Source organism: Uranotaenia lowii, chromosome 1 (genome assembly GCF_029784155.1).
Source record: "Uranotaenia lowii strain MFRU-FL chromosome 1, ASM2978415v1, whole genome shotgun sequence".
Lineage (NCBI taxonomy): Eukaryota > Metazoa > Arthropoda > Insecta > Diptera > Culicidae > Uranotaenia > Uranotaenia lowii.
Genome location: NC_073691.1, coordinates 35,728,308 through 35,752,751, shown reverse-complemented (window position 1 = coordinate 35,752,751; position 24,444 = coordinate 35,728,308). Strand labels below are relative to the sequence as shown.

Below are 24,444 nucleotides of genomic sequence, written 5' to 3'. Positions count from 1 at the left end.
TTTTTCTGGAACCTCATGGGGAAGGGGATTAACCATCAAACTTTTGAAGGGAAACTTTGAAAAATTCTCTATCCGGAAACATTTATTAAACTCATCAAGGGGTTCAAATAAAAAAAATATTTTCACCAAGAGAATAATAAATAATTTTTGTTTTTTTGTTCAACTCTTAAAGGACAATTTCTCCCCATTTTCATCCCTCTAATCCGGCTCTGCCATCAACACAATGTGTGAGCGTCATTTTCCCAAGATCCCGAGAAAGGGGGGGATGAAGTAGATGGTAGCTGGCCACCTCTTCAACGGCAAAAGGTCACTCCCATAAATGGAAGACATCGCCCCAAAGTGGACGAACGAACGAACGAACGAACGTGGACCAGATCCATCCCATACAGAATGGCGGTGGTTCTAATGGTGTCATCTGAAGAGCGAAGATGTTATCCTTTCGAGCGATTTTTTTTCCATCATTCAGCTAGCAGTTTTGTCCCCATGGTGCTGCTTCAACATTTCTGCTACTGGACGTAAGTATTTTCAACTAACCACCCGAACGATCGGAATTTAATATTTCATTTTTGCTGCCTGCCTGCAGCCATCCTGGGCAGCTCGAGTGAAGTGGAAGGTGCTCGGTAACATTCCTACCGTTTCATTCATTCCGAGCCGAGTCCATTCAAGTATAGTCATTCGAGGAGCCATGCATGGTATGTTTGTTTTAAATTTTACTCCCCACCCACAAATCGAGGAAAAGCCCTCCGGGTTGGTTAAAATTGCATTTATTAATTTTGAGGTGCTTCGAATAATATTGATTTATTGCAGCCGCCCTGTTGCGAGTAACCTATGTGTTGGGTAGGTGAGTGAGTAAGTGATTATACCATCCGGGAAGGGAAACCTGTCGTGTCAATCTGACCTGTTCGAACTACACTGCAGAACAACAACATGTGACGAACCATGTACAGGTTTATGTTTCTAATCAGATAGTTCATGGTTCGATGGCCATTTCGTTACTAGGCTCCTATATCATATGAGTTTGTGCCAAATTGAGCGTGATAATTCAGCCTCCAGGGTTTGTTGATACGTTCATATAACGTGCATGCTGGTGACACGAGGTGATGTTTTGTGAAATGTGATAAACAGCTTCGAGCTGCTCCCTGCCTATAAATGAAGGTTGCCAGGTTGCCCGGGCTAATCCGGGTTTGCCCGGATATTAAATACAAAATTTCGGAAAAATCCAGTCTGGCCCGATTGCTCGGATTCCTTTGGGAAAAAACACGGATTTTGTCCGGCTTTACTCAGTTTTGTGCCAAATTAAACAAAAAAAAAACATAAATTGTCTAGTTTTATTTATGCGTCCAAAAGCAAACTTTTTGGGTCATTTTTATAAAAAATAATCATGGAAGGTATTTTGGAAGCCCAAAATAAGATGTAAAATCAGTTGAGCTTCGATGAAATTTTATTTCCATGTTTCTTTTTTTAGAATTTTGTTGAGTCGTTCTTGAGTTTTGACAAAATTAACCCGAACATTATTCGGATTTATTACGACAATTTTTGAATCAAATGACCGGATTTTGCCAGGTATTTTGATTAAATGCCCCGAAATCGTCCGGCCTGGAGATGTGTTGGATAAATTCTGGCAACCTTACTATCAATGCATTAATTTATGACCTTAGTATTTTCACGAGGAAGATTGTCTGACTGGTATGATATCAGTAAAAATAACTTTTAAATTAACACCATAAACCATTGAAACCTCCTAACCTAAGATTGCCTGATTGTCCGATTTTATCTGCGTTTACCCGAATATTTGACATAAAATTTAGAAAAGGTCCGGCCAGGCCCGGTTGCCCGGTTGCCCGGATTTCATAGAAAAAAGTCCGGATTATGCCCGGATTTATTAACTTGAATTGGTTCTTCTCTTTATTTATGCCTCCAAAACGATTTTTAGCCAAGTTTTATAAAAATAATCATTTAAGATTTTATGGAAGCCTACAATACGATTTAAAATCTGTCGATAAGTTTTGATGAACATTTTCCGTTTAAATTTTTTTTGTTGAGTTATTTCTGTGTTTTGACAAAAATTGCTAAGATATTATTCGGATTTTAGAACGTAAGTTTTGAAATCGAATGTCCGGATTTTTATGTGAGGTAGGGTTTTTATGTAAAATTACTCAGTTTTATCTAAAAAATTGTTGAAGAAGTCAAAGCCTCATACATACAAATGAAACTATATGTTCATAAAAGTTGAACGATTGCCCTGTCTAATGTTTGATTTTTTTTAATGTTTGCCACTTTCAGAGATATTGAACAATGAAAACATGCAATTTGAAAAAGAAATCACCCGAAAAATACCATTGAACTGCAAAATAGTGACTTGACACCTTCAATGAAGCTGTGTAGTTTCAAAATTGCAACAGCTCTCTCTTAAAAAGTTGGTATCAAAATTCGCTTCGAAAAAAGTTAAACGAATTTTTCGTTTTTTGAGGTTAATTTTAGAAAAAAAACTATCTTCAAAACATGTTGTTTCAAAAGATAGAGCTTGCCACCTGGAACAAAAATTTTCAAATTGAATGATCTACAACTTTTATGAAAACATTATGGTGATTAAACGATAAATACAAAAAAAAAAAGAAAAACTATCCCTCTTTTAAGTGAATTGATCAGGAGAAAAATAAACAGCAAAATATGCCCACTTCAAAATAACGAAACATTGTAGAACATATTATCAAGCTATATTGACATATCGGCCTTCAAAAAATCCCATGATCATGTTTTTCGAGTTTAAAACCACTTTGAACTTTGCAGTGAATCGAATATGAAATATTTTCTCAGCAGTTGAAAAAATGGTAAGGCTTTTGCGGTGACTGGAATTATTTTTTATAAGCTAACTCAAGATTTTAACAAATTACAGTAGCTAATAATAAGGTTTTGAATGAAAAAATGGTATATTGCATTAAGTTAAAATTTTACCGTTATTTGAGAGGAATTTACAATTCATGTTTCCTAAAGTTGATCCAAAGACTTAACAAAAAAAATATTCCTGAATTTTATCCAGACGATATCAGAGAAAATGCCGGGAATGATTGAAATTTCAAAAAAATAAGACTTGAAGAAAATCATTGAATATCAACGGAAATTAAATTTACTAAACCGAGCAATTTAGAATGCTCACTTTGAAAACATAAGTATGAATATGAATATTTCAAAATTATTGAAAGCTTTCTGATGATAACTGAAATTTGCGAAAATCAATTAGAAAAAATAATTTTTTAGTTGCTTGAATTGGTCCGATATTTTTTTTTTATTTAATTTTCATTCGTTATTCTATCTTGGATACTTTTCAACTGTAGTTTCCTATTATTGATTCTAATGTATTTTTATTTTAAAATTTAATAATTTTGCATTTATAGATCGTGCAAAAAGGAGTATTTTTATCGATGTGACGCATCGAAATCTAGTATTTTTACAGGTTTACATCGCACTCTTTAGGTATAAGGTAGTGAAAATACGGATTATTTTAAACTTTTAAAGCCATGTTAAATACATTCCACAGAATTGAAATCGGTTGAGAAAAAGATTTCAAACTGATGATATGTAGCCCGAGAAATTTGAATTTTTATATAAGTACTTTTTCCAAATTTTATAAAATCAGGCCTTATAAAGGAACGTTAATATCTGGTGATAAAACGATCCTTTTGTGAGAGTGAAAAGAGGCGAGGGTTGGCGTGAAGGGGTCATTTGCAAATCAATATAAGCTGCACACTGCTACTTCTTTCCTCTTGAATTGCACTGAACAAGATGTATTTCTCAAAATATGAAATTAGAGAAGAATAATGAAAACTTTTAACAAAATTTCTCTAGATATATACTTATTTCAATATCCTTCTATACAACTTAAACATCCTTTTATAAAGCAACCAGCGAATCTTTAATATTTACTGCGAGAAAATATTTTAAAAAAAAAATGCCATAATTTGTTTATCTGGTATTTAAATTGTAACTTTAAAAGCTCTTTAAACTTTAAAGAATTTCTTGTTAAAAATTTAGTTTTTCAAATGAATATATTACACATGTTGTTGAAAAATGAAAATGTAGAAAAAATGCTTCAAATTATTTTAATTTTCTTGTTTGATTTAATTGAATAAGATTACTATAAGAATCTAAATGGAAAAGGATTTCATTTGAAGAGATTCCATACTTACCGTCAAACGGGGCATCATGCAACAGCGGGGTTCGATACAACATTTATATAACACTACATTGAATCAATTTTTAATTTAATGTATTGCAATAAAGTTATCTTTTAATGATAACAAAATGATGATGACATAATTTCTCGCATTTTAAGCTAGTTGTCTTAAGTTTTTTATTTTTATGTAAAATTTGAAAAATCGAGCAATAAATGTACAAATTTTAACATTTTTTGATGCCGAAAAAAACTTTACCCAGTATGACGGATCAGCTTGATAAAATTACCTACAAACTTTTTACAGGTTTCCTCATGTTATACCAACATTGTTGGTGTAAAAATATTTTTCGAACAATCACCCAATTTTTTTAAATGAATATTTTTAAAATTCAGTTAGGTGTCTGGGGTTTAATGCAACAAAATGCAAATCAAAGAAATACCTTGTAAATCTCATTTCCATGTGCTGGAATATGAATATTTTGCATCACGCGTTTGTAAACATTTAAATTTCATTCATCCAAACATTTATTTTTATGATTTCAGCTTGTAGATTTTTTCGTAGTATTTTTAAACCCCTAAATGTATGCAGCATCCTTATTTTCAGAAAAAATGTGAAAATTTGTTTTTACAGACCCAAAAATTACTGCAATTGGTGTTGTCCTGCGTAATGGCCTTTAAGGCATCGCAAATATATTAAAAACTATGAATTTTCGTACGTGTTCATAAGATTTTTCATTAAAAACAAAGTTTGTTGCAAGTTACCCCATTTCCTAAGGAGTGTGAAAATCGCATGTTTTTAGAAAATTAAAAATAACTGAAGAAACCAATAATTTTTTTAACTACGCCAATTTGATGCCCCAGCATCCTTAAAACTTTTGATGCATAAAGGATACGATTTACTGTGAACATAAGTTTTTTAGAAGCCATTGAAGTTGAAAATTGTTGCATGTTGCCCCAGTTGACGGTATTATTAATGAAGTACACTTAATTTATATTTTTCTAGATTTGCTAAATCATAAAAAAAATACAAAAAGAAACTACAAACCTAAAAAAATTACTAAATAAAAAGAAACTGGCAATTGATCGACTGTTTTAACCAAGGGATTGAAGTGGAGAGAGAATTCTTTGCATTTGGAATGGTAATGATCAAAATTCCACAACTGCTTAATAAATTGTAACAATTTGCAACATTTACAACAATTAGCACATTTTCACTCTCTCTGAGCACCGGTTTTTCTCATTTTTTAACTGAAACCTTCTAATTCTCTCTAACAAATTGCAACAAATTATAACAAATTCATACATTGGCTGCAAAATTTGTTTGATCATTGACGATGATTCTCCGTTTATCTCAGTCCCCTGGTTTTAACGGTTCAATTTTCCTTTAAATAGTTGTAAATCTTTAACTTATAACATGGAACGGTTGTTGATAGTCTTTATTTCAATAGGTAGGAAGTTGTATTTGTTTAGTCCAATAAATGAAATTATTGAGCCTCAGAATACCAGCGCTAGGCTCAAAACAAAATTTTAATGACTTTCTTATTTTTTCTTTTTCTTTTGGGGGTTTTCGTTGATGGTTGATGGATCGTTTCGATTTACTGTTTTATTTTAACCATCTTCAGAAACTATTTTATAATGTAAAATGAGGAGAAATTTTTTTTTTAAACTATAGCCTAATTAATAAAACGTTAAAGTACAAAAGTAAAAACACTTTAATTTTGCAACTATTTGTTCGGAAATGCAAAAAATTGAGATAAGCGTAAGATTGCTATGAATTTTGAACTGATTGAAAAGCTCTTATATTTTATATTTTTCGGAAATAATTCCCTTTTCACTGATCAGGCCTATGATAAACTAATTAAAATACATAATTGACGTGGATTAAATTCTTCATTGGAGTATTTCACTGAAATTGTTTTGGAAATTTAGTGTAGTTTTTTTTTCAATTTTGGAACAAAACTCTCGTTAAAAATTGTTATTTTGTTTATCAAAAATCAACACTCCTTATTAAATAAGGTACAAAATAAGATAATCAAAATTATCTTAAGCAATTACTTGTTGCCAAAAAATAGTCGACTAATAACGGGAAAATTTTAATTCACAAGGGAAATTTAAAACATGTCATTAGCAACCAAGTTTTGGAAGATTTTGCGATACAGATTATAGGGAAGAGTGCCACAAAGTTGCGAATTCCGGAATAAAACGATACAGATAAAAAAAAATTAACATATTTCTGGAAATTTAAAAGATGAAGTTTTAACTATTGCTAACATCACAAAAAGAATGATCTATTACACAACTTTGTTGAAGACTGAAAAGCATTAAAAAATATCCAAGATTGATTTTGTTTTAAAATGTTTTCAAATTTCCCGTATTTTACAAAACGGGGAAAAATACTTAATTTTTTATTTTTCCCCACAAGTCATAGTTAATTTTTCAAAGTCTCTATAAAAATTGACCATTAAGGTAAAACCTTTTATTCTCAATATTTTTGACATTCCAGACTTTTGCTTAAAAGTGCAAACATATTTTCAATGAAATTTTACCTTGTATTTTCAAAAGTTATACCGAAAACAAGAGCTGATAGGAAAAAAAACAAATTTGCATTTTGTGCCCCTATATAAGTTAAAATCAATTTTCAAATTCTTTGCACCTCTTAAAATGTGAATTTTGTTTCCTTTGGTTATAACTCTGAATATTAATTTTAGGTTCAGGAAATGAATTCAAATCTCTTTCGAAAAACACCAATTCCTTCATATTTAAACAGCTTTTATAAATATGTTTGATTTCTTTTCGGCTCTAGCAACTCCTTAGGAACGCAAAAGTTATCACACGCCATCTATTCTTCCGATTTATTTTTGCTGGAATCGCTTGTGTTGTAAAGCATAAGCTTGAATTAAGAAATCTTGAGGAGATTTTTTTAAATTACCCTTACCATGAATATTTTATATCCGATTTATATGTGACAGTACTTGCATTTTTATCACTGTCTTCCTCATCCGTAATATGATTGTTTGAACAGAATTGAATAAGGTAAATTTGTTCTAAATTTTAAATTTTTTGTTTTTGGATTTTATAATAAAGGTTCTCAGTTTGAAGTTTCCTAATTCATATTTATTTGAATGATTGAAAATCGAGGGTAGAAAAAAAATATGTGAAAGCCAATCTTAACTGTGATTCAGAACCTCAATTCTTATTTTGCAGTCATGAATTCCTTGTAAATGCAAGCGAAAATAGCACTGTTTTAGGTTTTCAAATGAATTCAGTATTAGACTACTAGTATGACTTTGTAAAATCCCAAAATTCTCATTAAACCAAGTGTAAACCAAAGAAGAGAAAAAAAAAGAATTGAAAATTCAAAGTTATATTGAAAGAACATATGAGCTTTTTATTCTTTTAGTAAAGTTTTATGAAAAAGTTTTGTCCTGATTTTCCTTCGATATACAAAATATTTTGAACTACAAAAACAAATCCTGAAATCCTGAAACCTCCCGCTTCCACAAATTTCAATAAAAATGGATTTAATGTTCAACACTTGTTGTATATTAGGGAAGAGGCAGGCTATATGCGCCTTTTAAGCAGAAAACTGCTTTTATCAAATATCCCATCGATTATGTGTATGAAAAAACTGTATAGAGACATCTGTTTTCTAAACATTGAAGTAATTTTTATGTAAGAATCTCTTTCAGTTTTCAAGAAGTCTTAATTGCCGGCATGTCTTAATTGCCGAATCTCAAAGCATGCTTAAATGGATATTTTAAGCAAAATTTCAGTTTCTAAGGCAATATTTTAGTGAAGATCATTAGGGCTTAGCTTTGAAATTTTAGCAACGAAAATATTTGTTTTTTACCGTTCATTTAATGATTGAAGCATTTTACAAACATCATGGGGGCATACAAAAACACTCTCCTATTCAATTTTTAACCATAATTAAACCTTCATAGAAGCTTTAAATTGTTATATTTTGTACGTTCATCTGAAAAGCAAACATAAATCTTCCAAGTTTTTGTTTTGAGCTTCCTAACGTTTAATTTTAAAAAGTCAAAATATTACTTCAAAAGATATCAAAACCTTGTATGAATTTTCAATTATTTTATTGAGTTTGTAAATTCATAAAATTCTTTCGTGCCTAAGCTTGTTACCCTCATTGCATATGTTGATTTACCAGCTTTTTCGCCAAACGACTGTTGGCGCATGTAGGAACACTTTCCCCTAGGATTGAATTTGTTTTGTGAAATATTGGTGACTAAAAGACAAAAAAAATTATTAGAAAGTTGGCTTGCCAGTAGGCGATGGAATAACAAACTTTTACAGCGAGTTTGGGTGAAGCGAAATGTAAACAAAGCTGTTCAAAAATAGTGAGATTTTAAAAGACGTTTTGGACAATGCTGAGCATTTTTAAGATCAAAAGGTCTGTAAAAATAAGTTTATAGTAATGTTCTTCCAAATATTCCTTAATTTCCTGCTTGGTTTTTGTGTGCATTAAGCGCAATCTTGCGTGATAAAAATGGTGTCAATTTATGTGCTGTAGGAAATTAAAATCTTAAAATAACGATTTCTCATTTGTAACAAAAGATTTTGAAAATTTTTCATCACCAAAACATGCGTAAAGAACGATAGTATTTATCAATGCCTGATTTGGAAATTGATGAATTGAATATTGCCTTTAAAAATGATCTTCAAATAGTGTACGTATTGTTATTTCAAGAGCAAGCTGATCACATCGAGACGGCAGCATTGAATTTTATTAAAACTGTGTCTCCTTGTATATACACTGCCGGCCAAAAGTTTGGGATCACCCACTAAAAAACATGCAAATTTTTATCGTTCATATCTCAGCCGTCTTAGGACATATTGAAAATCTTCTGATCTCATTTGAAAGATAATGAGCAAGAGCTATCTCGAAGGTATTTTGCCCAAATATAATGTTTTAGTTTTGAACTTAAAACTTAACCTAAAGTTATAACATTTTCAAAAAATCGCACTCAATATTCAAAGCCGATCATCTCGGGATGGAGTGGACCAAATCTCAAAATTTGAGTGGCATTAGAATACCTTTTCTTTACTTCTCAAAACACAATCAAAAAAATTTGAGAAAAAAATCAAGAATGTATTTTTAATTTATAAAATAGACACTTGAGTTATCGTCCAAAAGTTTGGGATCACCCCTTTGTATGGTGAGTTTGGGATCATTCTTATAAAAACATGCAAATTTTTTTTATTCATATTTTTCTCATCTAACATCGTATTGCAGATCTGAAGGGTTCATTTTGAAGCTTAGGAATTGTTGTTTTTTAATAAATTCATTCACAAATTATATTTTAAGGTGAGAACTATAAAAAAATTCGGGAACTTTCAAAAAATAATAATTTTAGGTGATTTTTTTTATGGTTATCACTTTAAAATATAATTTTTGAATAAATTTATTAAAAAAAACAACAATTCCTTAGCTTCCAAATGAACCCTTCAGATCTGCAATACGATGTTAGATGAGAAAGATATGAATAAAATAAATTTGCATGTTTTTATAAGAATGATCCCAAACAAAGATTTTTTTTGAAATTCATTGCTTAAAATTTCTTCTGGAAATCTTTGGATCCACTTTTGTCGGTGAGATGTTTTGTTTTTTGCGTTCTATGTAGGAAAAGTTTGTACTGTCACAGCTGTTTTTACTACACTGTTCTGTCGCTCATTCTGGCTTCAAATTGTTAAAATAATCTGCTCAATGCTAAAATAATCGTAGATCTTAAAAACGAAAATTATTCCAGGGCAACGATGCTTCTAACATATGGGCTTGTTGTCCGATTAATATTGCTCTGAAACGACATTATTAATGGATTTTTGAACCGCTATTTATGGTAAAACTACGAAGTGTTTCCAAATCGATCGATCAGATAAATACTTACTTTTCTAGTCTTAAAATTTTCATGAATATCTCTCCACATTTTACATGGCCTAGTAAACAACTGAATGAACAACCTCGTAACAAAATACGACAGAACCGATGGTAAATAAAACTAATCATAAAATGATCAGCTAAGCGAAAAATTGAAGCTTTTAAACTTGAACAAGATTTTGGTCCTTCTGTTTACATTTTCGTCACCCAACTTTAAGATATTCACAGTTGGCAGCAGCGAAGCTATGTATTCTGCCTCCCATTAAAGTCATACGTTTCTCAAGCGCCTACACTACTGGGAAACTGATCGCTCTGATGGAGATTCCACTGGATAATTTAACATTAAAAATTAAAGAAAATTGAAGATCACTTGATTCCGTAAGTCTATAGTTTAAGGATTTTTGTTATTGTTTTCTTCTAGAGATGTACCAAAAATTGGCACCTGTTTCGACATGTTTTATCCCAGATTTCACATGAACGCAATCTCTTTGGTGATAAACGCCCTAGAAGCGACTAGCCATCTGATGTTTTTTCAGTGATTGGTGACATTTAAAAAATCAGAAAGACCCCTACTTAAAAAATATCTTGTAAAACATCTAAAAACATGAGGGGCATTAATATGGAAGAAATAGAAAGCATTGAAATAATCGCTTAAGTTTTTTTTCTTGTAAAACTCAAAGGATGATGGACCGAATATTCGGCCGAATATTTGTTTAGCCGAATAGTTGAAAAGGTTCTTTCACAAAATAATATCGAAATTTGCAATGAGGGAAACAAACCAACGTTTATAACGAGAAATAGACAGGAAGTCCTCGACTTAACTCTATGCACACCACTACTTCAAGATAAAATTAAAAACTGGGAGGTATCGGATGAAGAATCACTGTCTGATCACAGACATATCTCATTTGATATAGTGGGAGGGGTTATAATCAAGGACGTTTATAGAGATCCCAGGAACACCAACTGGAGTCTTTACAAACACACACTTGAAGCTTGCAATCCTTTGTTGGAAACGAAAATACGAACAACAAAACAGTTAGAGGAAGCTTCAAACAATTTCACCAATAAAATCATATACGCTTTCGAAGCCAGCTGCCCACTCAAGGAACGTGTTTCAAACAGGAAAGTTCCTTGGTGGAACAGACAACTAGAAAAGTTGAGGAAAAAAACTTTTCAACAAAGCAAAAGCTAACTCAAACTGGGACGATTATCGTAAATCCCTAACTGAGTACAGTAAAAACATTCGAAAAGCTAAGAGGAGTAGTTGGAAGCACATGTGTGAAACCGTGTAAACTACACCCGAAGATGCCAGACTCCAGAAAGTTCTATCAAAAGAACATTCTAATGGACTGGGTCAATTGAAGAAAAAGAATGGGGAGTTCACTACAAACCCAAATGAAACGCTTCAATTACTACTAAGTACGCATTTCCCGGAATCCATCGAAGAAACAGAGATTAATGACATTCCGATTGAAAGACTCACTCGAGATGTCAGACGTGATGAAGCACTTCGCAAATCACGCACAATCTTCACACCTTCAATGGTTAACTGGGCAATAAGTACATTCGAGCCATTTAAAGCGGCTGGTGAAGATGGAATTATACCAATTCAAATACAGCAAGCTAAACAAATGGTAATACCTGCCTCGGTAGAGATGTTCGTCGCCAGTATGACCCTCTGTCATATTCCAACTCAGTGGAAGAAGGTGCGCGTGATCTTTATCCCGAAACCAGGGAAAAAAGATAAAACTCAACCTAAGGCATTCAGACCTATCAGTCTAACGTCCATTATTTTAAAAATAATGGAGAAGATACTTGACGAGTATATTAAATCGCAGTATCTTAGCTTAAGTAAGCTAAACAACTTCCAGTTTGCTTACAAAAAAGGTATGTCCACGGTTACGGCCTTACATACCCTTACACAAAAACTAGAAAAGACTCTAGAGGTAAAAGAAATAGCACTCGCTTCTTTTTTAGACATTGAAGGGGCATTCGACAACGCATCTCACACTTCAATCGAAACAGCTATGAAAAGACGAGGGTGCCACCCGGCAATCGTTAACTGGACCAGTGCCATGCTAATAAACAGAACCATTTATGCAAGCTTGGGAGGACTTACAATCAAAGCCACACCAACGAAGGGATGTCCCCAAGGCGGGGTTCTATCACCGTTGTTGTGGTCCTTGTTAGTGGACGACCTCCTAAACAAACTTGTATCCATGGGATTCGAAGTTATTGGCTTTGCAGACGACGTAGTTATTATAGTTCGGGGAAAACATGAGAATGTGTTGTCTAATAGAATGCAAACTGCACTCAACTACGCACTATTTTGGTGCAGGGAAGAGGGACTGAACATAAACCCTTCCAAAACTACTGTGATAGCCTTCACTAGGAGACGAAAAATTACACTAAAACCTCTAACATTAGATGGGGAAGTGTTAAACCTCGAATCACAAGTGAAATATTTAGGCATAGTACTAGACTCAAAGCTATCATGGAACCCACAGATAGAGCATGTAATCGCTAAGGCTACAACAGCTCTATGGGTCTGCCTCAAAGGAGTTGGGAAAAAAATGGGGACTACAGCCGAAAATTATCTACTGGATATTTACAGCTATTATAAGACCCAAAATCTCTTATGCATCCTTAGTATGGTGGACCAAAACTATGCAAATTACAGCCCAGAAAAAACTAGCGAAGCTTCAAAGACTAACAACGCTAGCTATAACTGGCGCTAAGCGAAGCACATCGAATGAGGCTCTAAATGCACTACTTAATATTCTGCCTCTACATCAATTCATTGAGTTAGAGGCGGAACGTAGTGCCTTGAGACTCTCCAAACACAAAACGCTCTATGAAGGAGATCTTACAGGACATCTCAAAATCCTAAAGAAATTTAAATTAAACTCACTTATTGTGAAAAATGATGACTGGATGGAGCCCATTTTTAACCTAGACATCCCATACAATGTAACTATCAATGATAGGGACGTCCACTTCCATCTGTACCGTTGAGCCGTCAACACGTACGCCGGAGCATCGTATCGCTGCTGTGTACCTGCAGGAACATTTTACATTATTTATTTTATCCTTAGGGGAGAGGCGGGCTATATGCGCATATTAAGGAAAGCACTCATTTTCTCCCATATTCCAATAGATAGGAGTCTGAGAACTATATACACATGAGCGCATATCTGTTTTATATACGTTAGAGCAATTTTTCTGTTAAAATCTCTTACAGTTTTTGTGAAAATAATTTTATAATAAAAGAAGTCAAAATAGCCAATTTCCGAAACTGGCGGGCTAAATGCGCATATTTATGTTTTTAGCTATATTTCATTAACACTTGCAATATTTTGATATTATTTAATTGAAAATGGTAGAAACGGATGTTAAGCATACGTCGAGGCTGAAATTTTTTACATCACTAGTTCTTTTGCATGAAACATATTTAGGTATGCCATATGGCCATATTTCATGGTAATATTTTGTTGATATCGTATTTTCATCGGAACAGTATGAAGTTCTTCTTTTTTCGCTGTAAAATCATGATTTGAGCGTAAATTCAATGTTTAAATAATACAAAGTAAAAAAAAATTAAGACTAATCTAATTTTGTTGATATAGGCATTTTACCTGCCTTGATATGGGCATTCAGAACCTGTCTCTTATTTCAATATCTTATCATTTACAACTTTGCCAAAAGCTTGAATTTGTTGAATTTCCGATTTCCAGATGCATAAGAAAGAAAAACCATTAAAATTTTTGTTCACAGAATCTGTACGCACGATAATTAAAGTTCAATATATTATAACAAAACTAACATCAATCTTGTTTGAATTTTTAAATTTTTTTGGCTTTATATATCAATCAAATTTCTTCATGCCATGTTTCAATAGCGTATTACCCTCAAACTGCACTGATTAGATACGTGGAATCTCCAGCCATATCGCCAATCGGCTGTATGCGCATATTACCCAACATGCGCATTTAGGAACACTTCCCCCTACCTGTATTTCAATCAGCACTTTTCAGTGCTAAAATTATTTTCATTTTCTTTTATTCATATTTTCTCTTTTCTTTCCAGCATGGGGAAGTCATCGGCCGGCTCAAGGGCCGGACGTAAACGGATTGCCGAACCTAATTCAGGTCCATCGCCCAAAAAAGTTGAAATTTCCAACTCATTCGATGTCCTTCATATCATCGGTGATGAGGAAATATTCATATTTAATTCTGATAAGAGTACTAAGAAACCTTCTTCTTCTTATACTCTTAAACACGAAAAGATTCCACCAATAACGGTCACGATTCCTGACTTCAATGCCTTTCGAAAAGAAATCGTCACTTCCGTCAAGGATGTGAAGATTTCTTTTCAGATCGGTCGAAGGGGAACTGCTCGTATATTGGCGGAATCTTTTAATGATTTTCAAAAGGTTTTAAATTATTTGAATAATAAAAAACACCAATTTTTTACGTACGACACTAGAAGTGATCGTCCATTTAAAGTTGTACTTCGTGGTCTCACTGGCGATCAGACACCGGATGAGATCACAGCTGAATTAAATTCTTTGTTAGGTTTTTCTCCAATTCAAGTAATTCAAATGAGGAAAAGAACCAACACGAATAATACCAGTAGTGTTGGTTTTGCTCCTGAACTTTATTTGATCCATTTTAAAAAGGATCAGGTTAATAATTTGCAAATTCTTGAAAAGGCTCGTCTAATGTTTCATTGTCGAGTCAAATTCGAACCTTTTCGTAAATCTTCTACCAATTTTCTTCAAAATATTACGCAATGTCGTCGTTGTCAAGCTTTTTGTCATGGCACTAAAAATTGTAGAATGAATGCCAGATGCATGTTTTGCGGCTCATTCGATCATGAAAAATCTAAATGCCTTTTTGGTGGTGATAAGCCAAACACAGAATTTTTTAAGTGTGCGAATTGCGCAGGTAATCATTCCTCGAATTCTCTAGATTGTCCCGTTAGGGCAAAAATTGTTGCTTCTAGGAAAAACCCCAAAGTTTCCAGAAAAGTTTCTTCTCCTCCTTCCTCTTTTTCGTATACACACGTCAGACCGGCAAACAACCTGCCTGTTCGCAGTCAGCCTCGGCCTACATTGGAATCACGGCTGGGTAATACCCGAAGTGATTTTAATGTTACCTGGGCTGATTCTGCGCCACAGACTCGTTGTTTATCGTTCTCAGAGGTGGTTGAAAATGGGTTGCCCTCTTCAGGTTTAACTAATAAAAATGGGAAAAAACCAAGTCTCAACGTTCATGCGAAGGCTTGGGAAAATCCCCGAAATTCAAATACTTGTTCTTCTCCTTCATTTTCTGATCCTAACAATTTTGTTGATTTGGGTGAGATTACTGAGGAAAAATTAAAATTTTTGCATCAAAATTTAATGGAAATGATGAAACTTATGTTGATGCAAATTCAATGTTTGAAGCTTTCCAAACTTCTTTTAATTATGCTAACAAAATTATTATGACTTTACGATTCCCTCATGGATCCAAATAGATGTTTAAATATTATGAATTGGAACGCTAGATCTTTGCTGGCTAACCAAGACGAGTTCTTTTTATTTTTGAAAACCCAAAACATAACTTTAATGCAAAACACCGATCTTGGAATAATATTTCATCAAATTCAAATGGGAATATTTTATTTAATGACTGCTCTGCAGGTTATTACACTGTTGAACATCCTAATGGGCATACTTGTTTCTCTTCGATTAGAAATCCTTCCACAATTTGGTTCTAACGGATTTAGGCGAGCATTGTAGTCAATTAGTTACTCATGCGGACCTCGATTCAGACCACCTTCCAGTAACTTTTTCTTTATCCCAAAGTCCCATTGAAAATCCCTTTAAAATCAACTTTTAACTTTCAAAAAGCTGACTGGGAGCGATATAGGAATTTTATTGAACGTAATTTGAATGTAAACGTTCCACTTAATTCAATAGAAGATATTGATTTGGCTATAGAAAATTTGACAACTTCAATAGTCAATGCTAAAGCCGCTTCAATACCCAAAGTTAAACATAAATTTAATCAACCTTTAATTGATGATGATCTTCAGTTTTTGATACGACTGAAAAACATTCGTCGACGCCAATATCAACGTACTAGGGATCCTTATTTGAAATTTATTTATTGCGACCTTCAAAAAGAGATCAAACGTCGTTTGAATTTCATCCGTAATGAAAATTTTGCTAAAGCAGTAGAGGACATAAAACCCTACTCAAAGCCATTTAGGAAGTTAACTAAAATTCTGAAAAAGCCCCAGAGGCCAATTCCTACTTTGAAAGACGGGGATAAACTTCTTTTAACGAATGCAGAAAAAGCTCAAAAATTAGCCCAACAATTTGAGTCTGCTCATGATTTTCATTTAAACGTTGTAAGTCCAATTGATGCTCAAATTTCCCTTGAATTTGATGATATTCTTTCTAAACAAAATGTATTTGAAAGTTCTTATGAGACAAATATTGATGAACTAAAATTGATTTGCAAAAAATTTAAAAATATGAAAGCCCCAGGGGAAGATGGGATTTTCTATATTCTTATTAAAAAGTTGCCTGAAAGCACTTTAAATTTTTTAGTTAAAATCTTCAATAAATGTTTTCACTTGGCTTATTTTCCAAATAAAAGGAAAAATGCCAAAGTAACTCCAATTTTAAAACCTGGAAAAAGTGCTTCAGAGCCTTCAAGTTTTCGACCAATTAGTTTGCTTCCTTCTTTAAGTAAACTATTTGAGAGAGTTATTTTGAATAGAATGATGATTCACATTAATCAGAATTCTATTTTCCCTGATGAACAATTTGGTTTTCGTCATGAACATTCTACTACACATCAACTTTTGAGTGTAACTAATATGATTAACGCTAGCAAATCTGAGGGTTATTCAACTGGTGTTGCTCTTCTTGATATTGAAAAAGCTTTTGACAGTGTTTGGCACAAAGGTTTAGTAGCTAAATTAGCTCGATTTGATTTTCCTGTATATCTCACTAAAATTATTCAAAATTATTTGACTAGCCGAAACTTACAAGTAAGCTATCAAAATTCATGCTCTGAAAGGACTCCCATTAGAGCTGGGGTCCCTCAGGGCAGTATACTTGGGCCGATTTTATACAATATTTTTACTTCTGATCTTCCAGATGTACCAGAAGGAAAAGGTAGAAGATTATTTGCTGATGATACTTTGCTTTCAGCCAAAGGTCGAAATTTACGGGTGGTACGCAATAGATTGCAACACAATTTAAATTCCTTTTTGAATTACTTGAAAATATGGAAAATTTCTCCTAACGCTTCCAAAACTCAACTTATTTTATTTCCCCATAAGCCAAGAGCTCAATTTTTAAAACCTAATGAAAATCATTCCATAACTTTTGATGGGGTTTCATTAGAATGGTCTGATCACGTGAAGTACCTGGGACTTACACTTGATCGGAATCTTACTTTTAAAAATCACATTGAAGATATTCAATCTAAGTGTAATAAATATACTAAATCTCTTTATTCTCTCATCAACAGGAAATTCCGACTGTGCCTGAAGAATAAGATGCTTATTTATAAGCAGGTATTCCGACCAGCGATAATGTATGCAGTTCCGATTTGGTCAAGCTGCTGCGCGACGAGGAAGAAAGCCATCCAGAGGATTCAGAACAAGGTTCTGAAAATGATTTTGCGGCTTCCACCTTGGCACAGCACCGAAGATCTTCATCGGATTGCGGGCATTGAATCGATCGAAGAGATGGCCAACAAAATCATCTCCAACTTCAGAGGCAAATCGATGCAGTCTTCCATCGCAGAGATTCGTTCTCTCTATAATTAGTTTTAATTTAGGATAGTTTTAGTTTTTAGTAGTAAGTTTAAAATATTTTTTGACATTACAGGATGTTCTCCTACATAAAAATACTTGATTGCACTCAGCAAAATTGATTCAAATAAATAAATTATAGTGATTAATAAACTATAGGGCTCTGGACAGTTCATCATTGAACTGAACACCTAATTTAATGTAATAATGTAATATAAATGTAATGATGAATTGGTACAAATAAAGACATAATTAAAAAAAAAAAATTTTCACCGAATGTGACTAAACTGGGGTGGGATTGCCGCGCCTAAAATCAGGATTTTTGTTGTTATGGACCAGTCTAATACATATCTTTAGTTTCGAATACTTTTTTAGAGGGTTAAAGTATCCTCTTTCATTTTTTCCCGGGAATCCGAGAATTCTCGAAAAAAGGAGGCTAAGATTTACAGTTACCCGAGAACGCAAAAATGCATTCATTTCTCAGAAATTTTCGAATTTGGAATCTGTTTTTTCCCTTTTGTATCACTCTTACATCTAATATTGAAAGTTAAGGACAAGACCTTATAAAAAACTATTTTAATTGCAAGTCGATCCTGGTACTTGTTTTGATTTGACACATACGATTTCATCAAGTATCAGCCTTCCATCAGTGATTATCGCCATAGATGAACTATCTTCGCTAAATCCCATAGTCAGCTCGTTCCCCTCTGAATCCCCATCAATACGTTTATTGATAGTAAATCGGGGGTTCGTCGTGAGTAGTTCACCCCTAGCCTAGCACGGATAAGAAAATCGTTTTTGCGGTCGAACAAATCCTGTCACCACCCGATAGAAAAGCGTACCCTCATTCCGTTCCTTTTTTCCGAAAATAGCACTCAATAAAATCCGCAAAAGCGTGAAAAACCACCCCCGTTATCACCTAACATAACATACAGATAAACACAGACAGACACATTAGTGAAGAGTCAACACAGTCAGCGGCACCCAGTCAGCTTATAAATTCCAATAAGGTTCCGGTTCCGGTTCCGCCTGAAAGTATACTATCATCGTCAATTCAGTTGGTGGTTATCCTTTCCTAATAGTGTTATGACATGCGGTGCGGTGCGATGTCACACAGTTTTAGGGGTTCGCTTTTTGGCACATCTTTTTTTATTTTTTTCTGCTAAACCGGAACATTTTCGTGGTTTTGCCTCAAGTGCCTTCCCCCGACTAATCTTCAGCTGTTTTCTTCGTTCTCCACTTTTTGAAAACAAGCATTTTCGGGTGATCGTTAATGGGAAAAACTTGCTCGCTGAAGTTGATTTTTCTTTTTCACGGTTTTTCACTCATTCACATCCAAAACAAACATCCACACGAGGGGAAGGTTTGAGGCTTCCGGAAATCCGGAATAGCGTTATCAGAAACACATTCGTTTGGTGTTACTGGGCGGAAGCTATCCAGAAGGGCTTTAAATGAATCACTGCGGTGCTGATAAAAATTCACAGGAAGGAACATTCCCACCCATTAAGCTTCCTTTCACAAAACCAAAAAAAAACTCAATCCAGCATTCAGCATCCCGGTCTGGCAGTTTCACATTCACTAGCTCTCTCGAAAGGTCCCGCTTAAAATATCCAATCTATACGTGGTAAAGACCTTTCGAGGCGAGCTTCTTCGTCAACTGCGGATTTTTTTTTTAAACTGTTGGAAAGGGCTTGTGGGTGGACTCCTAGGTTAATGGGAGTGCTTCCGGGGACCTGAATCAATCGAGCCCCCCGAAGCTGCTTCTGCCATTCTTTTATTCTGCACACACAAACACTGAACCCACCCACACCCCTTGAACTCCACAAAAACTCCAACCCCTCGGATTCAAATCCGCCCCCGCACTCGCCTTGTTTGAGTTTCACTCTGAATTCCACTCCAAATGTGTGTAGTACGGAATAGAAGAAATCGTACTGAGGACGACAATTCCTGCACGTTTCCGGAAAGAGGAGACTCCCTAAAGTCGTCCTCCGCAGATCACTTCCAGGTTTCCTTATCTTTCTATGTGTTTTCCTACCACTTTTTTCGGTTTCCTCACCGCCTTTTCCGAATTCCGGTTCTTCCGTCCGAAAAAAGATTCCGCGGTTTTGATCGGTTTCCGTTTTTCCAGTTTTCCGTTCCGTTTGAAATCCCGTCCGAGACTGGCCGCTCCGCGGGTAAGTGGTGCTGCTTTTGTGAGTTAGTGAGCTTCCTTCGGAAGCTGCCCTGTTAGCTGGAGCTGAGAGTTTCCCTCAGCTGAGCAATCAGCTGCTCAACCGGGAGAATTGAGGGATATCCGGTTGAGAGGGAAAACTTGGAAAATCGAACGGAATCGATGAAGGTTGCTGTCTAGGGTGGCTCCCGGGTTGGTGTTTTCGATGAGGGTTGTTGGTTTAGGGTGGACATGCGCGTTACGGTTTTTATCCGGGGTGGATAAGAATGTTTGGATAAAATGTTGATTCCTGACACCAGGATTCTTTCGGATACCTTTGGTTGGTTTCGAAGGTTCAAGCTTTCATTCTGGTACAGCTCTGGAAAATTATCTTTTATCCTTAGATCGTCATTCTTTCAAATACGCATTCACCGGAAATCTATTACATCTAAATTTCATCGTTCACTTGTTTCCCAAGCAGTTCATTAGGTCATGTGAGTGTTATCCTAAATGGAATAGATTTTCAAATTAATGACATCGAAGCGTTCATTTAATTAAAGCTTCACCATTAACAGGTTAAATGTAAAAGAGCCGTTGAAACTTTAAGTACCGTAAACTGGGGGAACTTTGATCACTTTTTTCATTCGTTTTTGAATGTTTTAAAGGGGTTGCTTTTTCGTAATACCTAACAGATTTCAAACACTTACTGAAGTGAGGAGTATAAACATGTTCATTGATTGCAGTAAATTCAAACGATATTGGTGGTTAAATTAAATGTTAGTTACGAAACCAGATTTCGAGTTTCGGGGTAACTTTGATCACTATAGTTGTTGAGGTACCGTCAACTGAGGCAACTTGCAACAATTTTCAACTTCAATGGCTTCTTAAAAACTTATGTTCACAGTTAATCCTACCCCTTACGCATCAAAAGTTTTAAGGATGATGGGACATCAAATTAGCGTAGTTAGAAAAAATAATGGTTTCTTACTAATAATCAAAGGTTTGAAGAACCTCTTAGCTGAATGAAACTATGATTTCAAAGTAGTCGAAGATTCCTTATCGAATAAATCTTATGAACACGTATGAAAATTTATAGTTTTTAATATATTTGCAATGCATTAAAGACCATTCCGCATGAAAACAGCAATTGCAGTAATTTGTTGGTCTGTAAAAACTAATATTCACATTTTTTCTGAAAATAATAATGCGGCATACATTTGGGGGTTAAATAATACTACGAAAATTTCGACATGCTGAAATCATAAAAATATATGTTTTGATGAATAAAATTTGGATGTTTACAAACGCGTGATGCAAAAAATTCATATTCCAGTACATGGAAACGAGATTTACAAGGTTTGATTAGCATTTTGTTGCTTTTTACCCCAGACACCTAACTGAATTATAAAAATATTTATTCAAACAAATTGAGTGATTGTTCGAAATACATTTTTACACCAACAGTGTTGGTATAGCATGAAGAAACCAGTTAAAAGTTAAAGGGTAATATTATCAAGCCAATCCGTCATACTGTGTAAAATTTTTTACGGCATCGAAAAATGTTAAAATTTGTAAATTTATTGCTCGATTTTTCAAATTTTATATAAAAATAACAAAACTTTAAAAATATAACTAAGGATATGAGAAATCATGTCATCATCATTTTGTTATCATTTAAAGATAACTTTATTACAAAATGTAAATTAAAAATTGATTCAGTGTGGTTTTATATGAATGTTGCAACCCCGCTGTTGCGTGAAGCCCCGTTTGGCGGTACCTCAACATCTTCAAAACTACTTTTATGGTGCCATTTAGCACAGAAGGCATAAACATTAGTAACAGTTATTTTCGTTAGGACCAAACAGATTTTTTCAACGTATTTTTTTCAAAAACTTGTATAACCAAAAGATGGACAATGTTGCTGCATACATCTAGGGGTAAAAATTATACACATTTCTCATTTTTTTGCCTTAAACACAATTTCCCCGAGTTTACTGTAATTAAACCATTTTTAAGGTATTCAATTATCTAGCTAAAATACTTCTTTCATATGCCTCTGATTTCAAAACTATTTTTGAAAGATTTTGGCGTCCTGAATTCTAATCATAAGCCAGTATTTGTTACTCTGTTTTTGTTTTAGTGAAATGACGGGTTGAAATTTTGAGTTAATTCGATCATTTATAACTGAAGAACCAATAAACCTACATAAAAAACAAAAACTGATTTTAAATCTATTTCAAAATGGGGGTAGGCTATTTATTATTCTAAATTTATTAATCTAAATAGATAATATAACTTTTTATTGACACTATGCGGTTCTGGCTTGGCCTGAGGGAATCGCCTGATCGTCAGCGTTCAGCTCAGATTACGGACCTTACCTATAATGTGTATGCTTCTGTCTGGGGTACACAACAGACTGAGGCTGTCTGGTGGGAGGTGTTGCCAGTTGATCAGTCGTATGAATGTTACAACAACATGGCATATACGAGCACCACACATTTCCTCCCTTCCCTCATTTTTGATTTGGTAAAAATTTTGATCAAACCAGAACTTCATGAGTGCATCTCCCTAGAGGTGTTTTATCACGTATCGGAAAAATAATCACATTTTAACTCGCACATTATTATAATCCTTACGCAAGTATGAAATACCTGGTGAATGAGTAAAGACTCAAATGTAATGCATTTTTTCTATTATCATTTTTTCACTTTTACTCTTTCGCTTTAAAAAAGAAGAAAATCACAGGATTTTTGGACATTTTTATATCTTGCATAATACTTGCTTATAAATACGACATGCTAGAATAATTAAATTCTTCTAAATAATCTTGTGTTAGAGTTTTTTTGTCTGAAGCTTTTCTTGTAGAAAAGCTTCCGCAAGAGGTCGTGAGCATTACATCCGTTACAGCGCCTTTCCCCTTTCTCAATTTGAAATCCTCCAGCTTCACCATATACTGTATGTGTTATGGTCAATAGTATCACTTCGCATCCCATATCAGACCGATGACATACTGATCGCGGCAAGGAAGAGGCCAAGTATGTTCCGCCGTCCGAGATGGCAACTCCACAACTTTTCGCTTCGCAACTTTCTGCCTTCTCTACGTAATCGGCTTCAGACAGGGTTCCCTAAATCAAATTTTCAATGGGGAGGATCGGGATCTATCATCATCAAGAGATACTCTTTCTTTTTCTGATCCAGAATTTTTCGAATTGAAAACCTTGCTTGCTGATGAGTTACTGTATATTTCAATAATCGATGCTTGATCTACCGAGCCAAAGCAAATCAAAACGAATTATTTCCTGATTGGAAATAATGTTCACCTTCGTGTTGATTTTTTTCATAAGTAAACTTTTAACGTCAAGATTCACAAATGTTGCATAATGTCACTGCAACACAGTTTAATTCTCAACAACACACCTCAACGGCTTGAAATAAGCTTAAGTAAATCCATTCTTGCTCGAAACAAATACGTTTTATAGTTGATAACTTCAACTTTTTTTTAAAACCGATTTAAATCATTGTGTTCTTCAAGGAACTTCAAGGAAAGCTTTTAACAGGTGCAGCGTCTAACTGCCGAACTAATCGACTTTTCAGACGTGCTTTTACTCCTCTGGAACTTTCTGAGCTGACATCCAACGTGGTTTTCATGCACGCTTTCACCTTACTATTTGATGATCGATGATCTGAACCTCTTTTAAGCACTCCGTTTCTTCTTGACAAACTTTTCGACAAATAAATTCCAGGTTTCTTCCGTCAGACGCGTATTTATTTTCTTGACAATTTTTCCAAACGGTAAGTTAATGCGATGCAGTCATCTATCTACATGTTTCGCAATCTTTAAATTCACCGTACAAAGTGGCCTTCCTGGCATGCTGTTTTCTCTTGGCTTGCTTTAAAACCACCATTCAAAATATCCCTCCGGGTGCTCTCCTCCAGTCAAATTTTTCCAAGCCGTCTCTTTTAGCGGTTTCGTGGCAAGCTTTTTGGATAGCATTTTACCAAAGATATTATATTCTATCAAGATACCCGGCTGCATAATTTTTCGAACAAGTAGTCTGGGACATCATCTCTTTGTTTACGGTGCTGCCACCAACGAAAAAGTCTTCAAGCTTTCAACTTGCATTCAAGCTTGCAAACTCATAAGTTTTGCATTTGACCGACGAACCAACCATGGTGTGTATATACAGGAGGTGACCATGTTGGTTTTGCAACTGCGAAAATTATGAAGTTTGTTTTAAATTTGATCTCTTTACTTTAAGGCCGAGATTCAATATATTTGAAATTTGAAGGTAATTTAGATTCTCAGATTCAAAAAAGGCATACGGCCAGACAAGCGGCAATCGAAGCAAAACAAAAAATTTTTAAATTATCATCATGTTTTTAAAGCAGTCATTGATCATGACATAG

At 34.3% G+C, this 24,444-nt stretch overlaps 1 long non-coding RNA gene across 1 annotated transcript in view; it reads right to left on the bottom strand.

Annotated features, from left to right (window-relative positions):
* The window catches only part of LOC129738956 (uncharacterized), a 61,580-nt gene extending 41,528 nt beyond the window's left edge, over nt 1-20,052 (bottom strand). The window contains exon 1 of the long non-coding RNA XR_008735701.1: nt 19,924-20,052. This is a non-coding gene — a long non-coding RNA (uncharacterized LOC129738956). The remainder of the gene's footprint in view (nt 1-19,923) is intronic.
* Between the last annotated feature and the right edge of the window lie 4,392 nt (nt 20,053-24,444).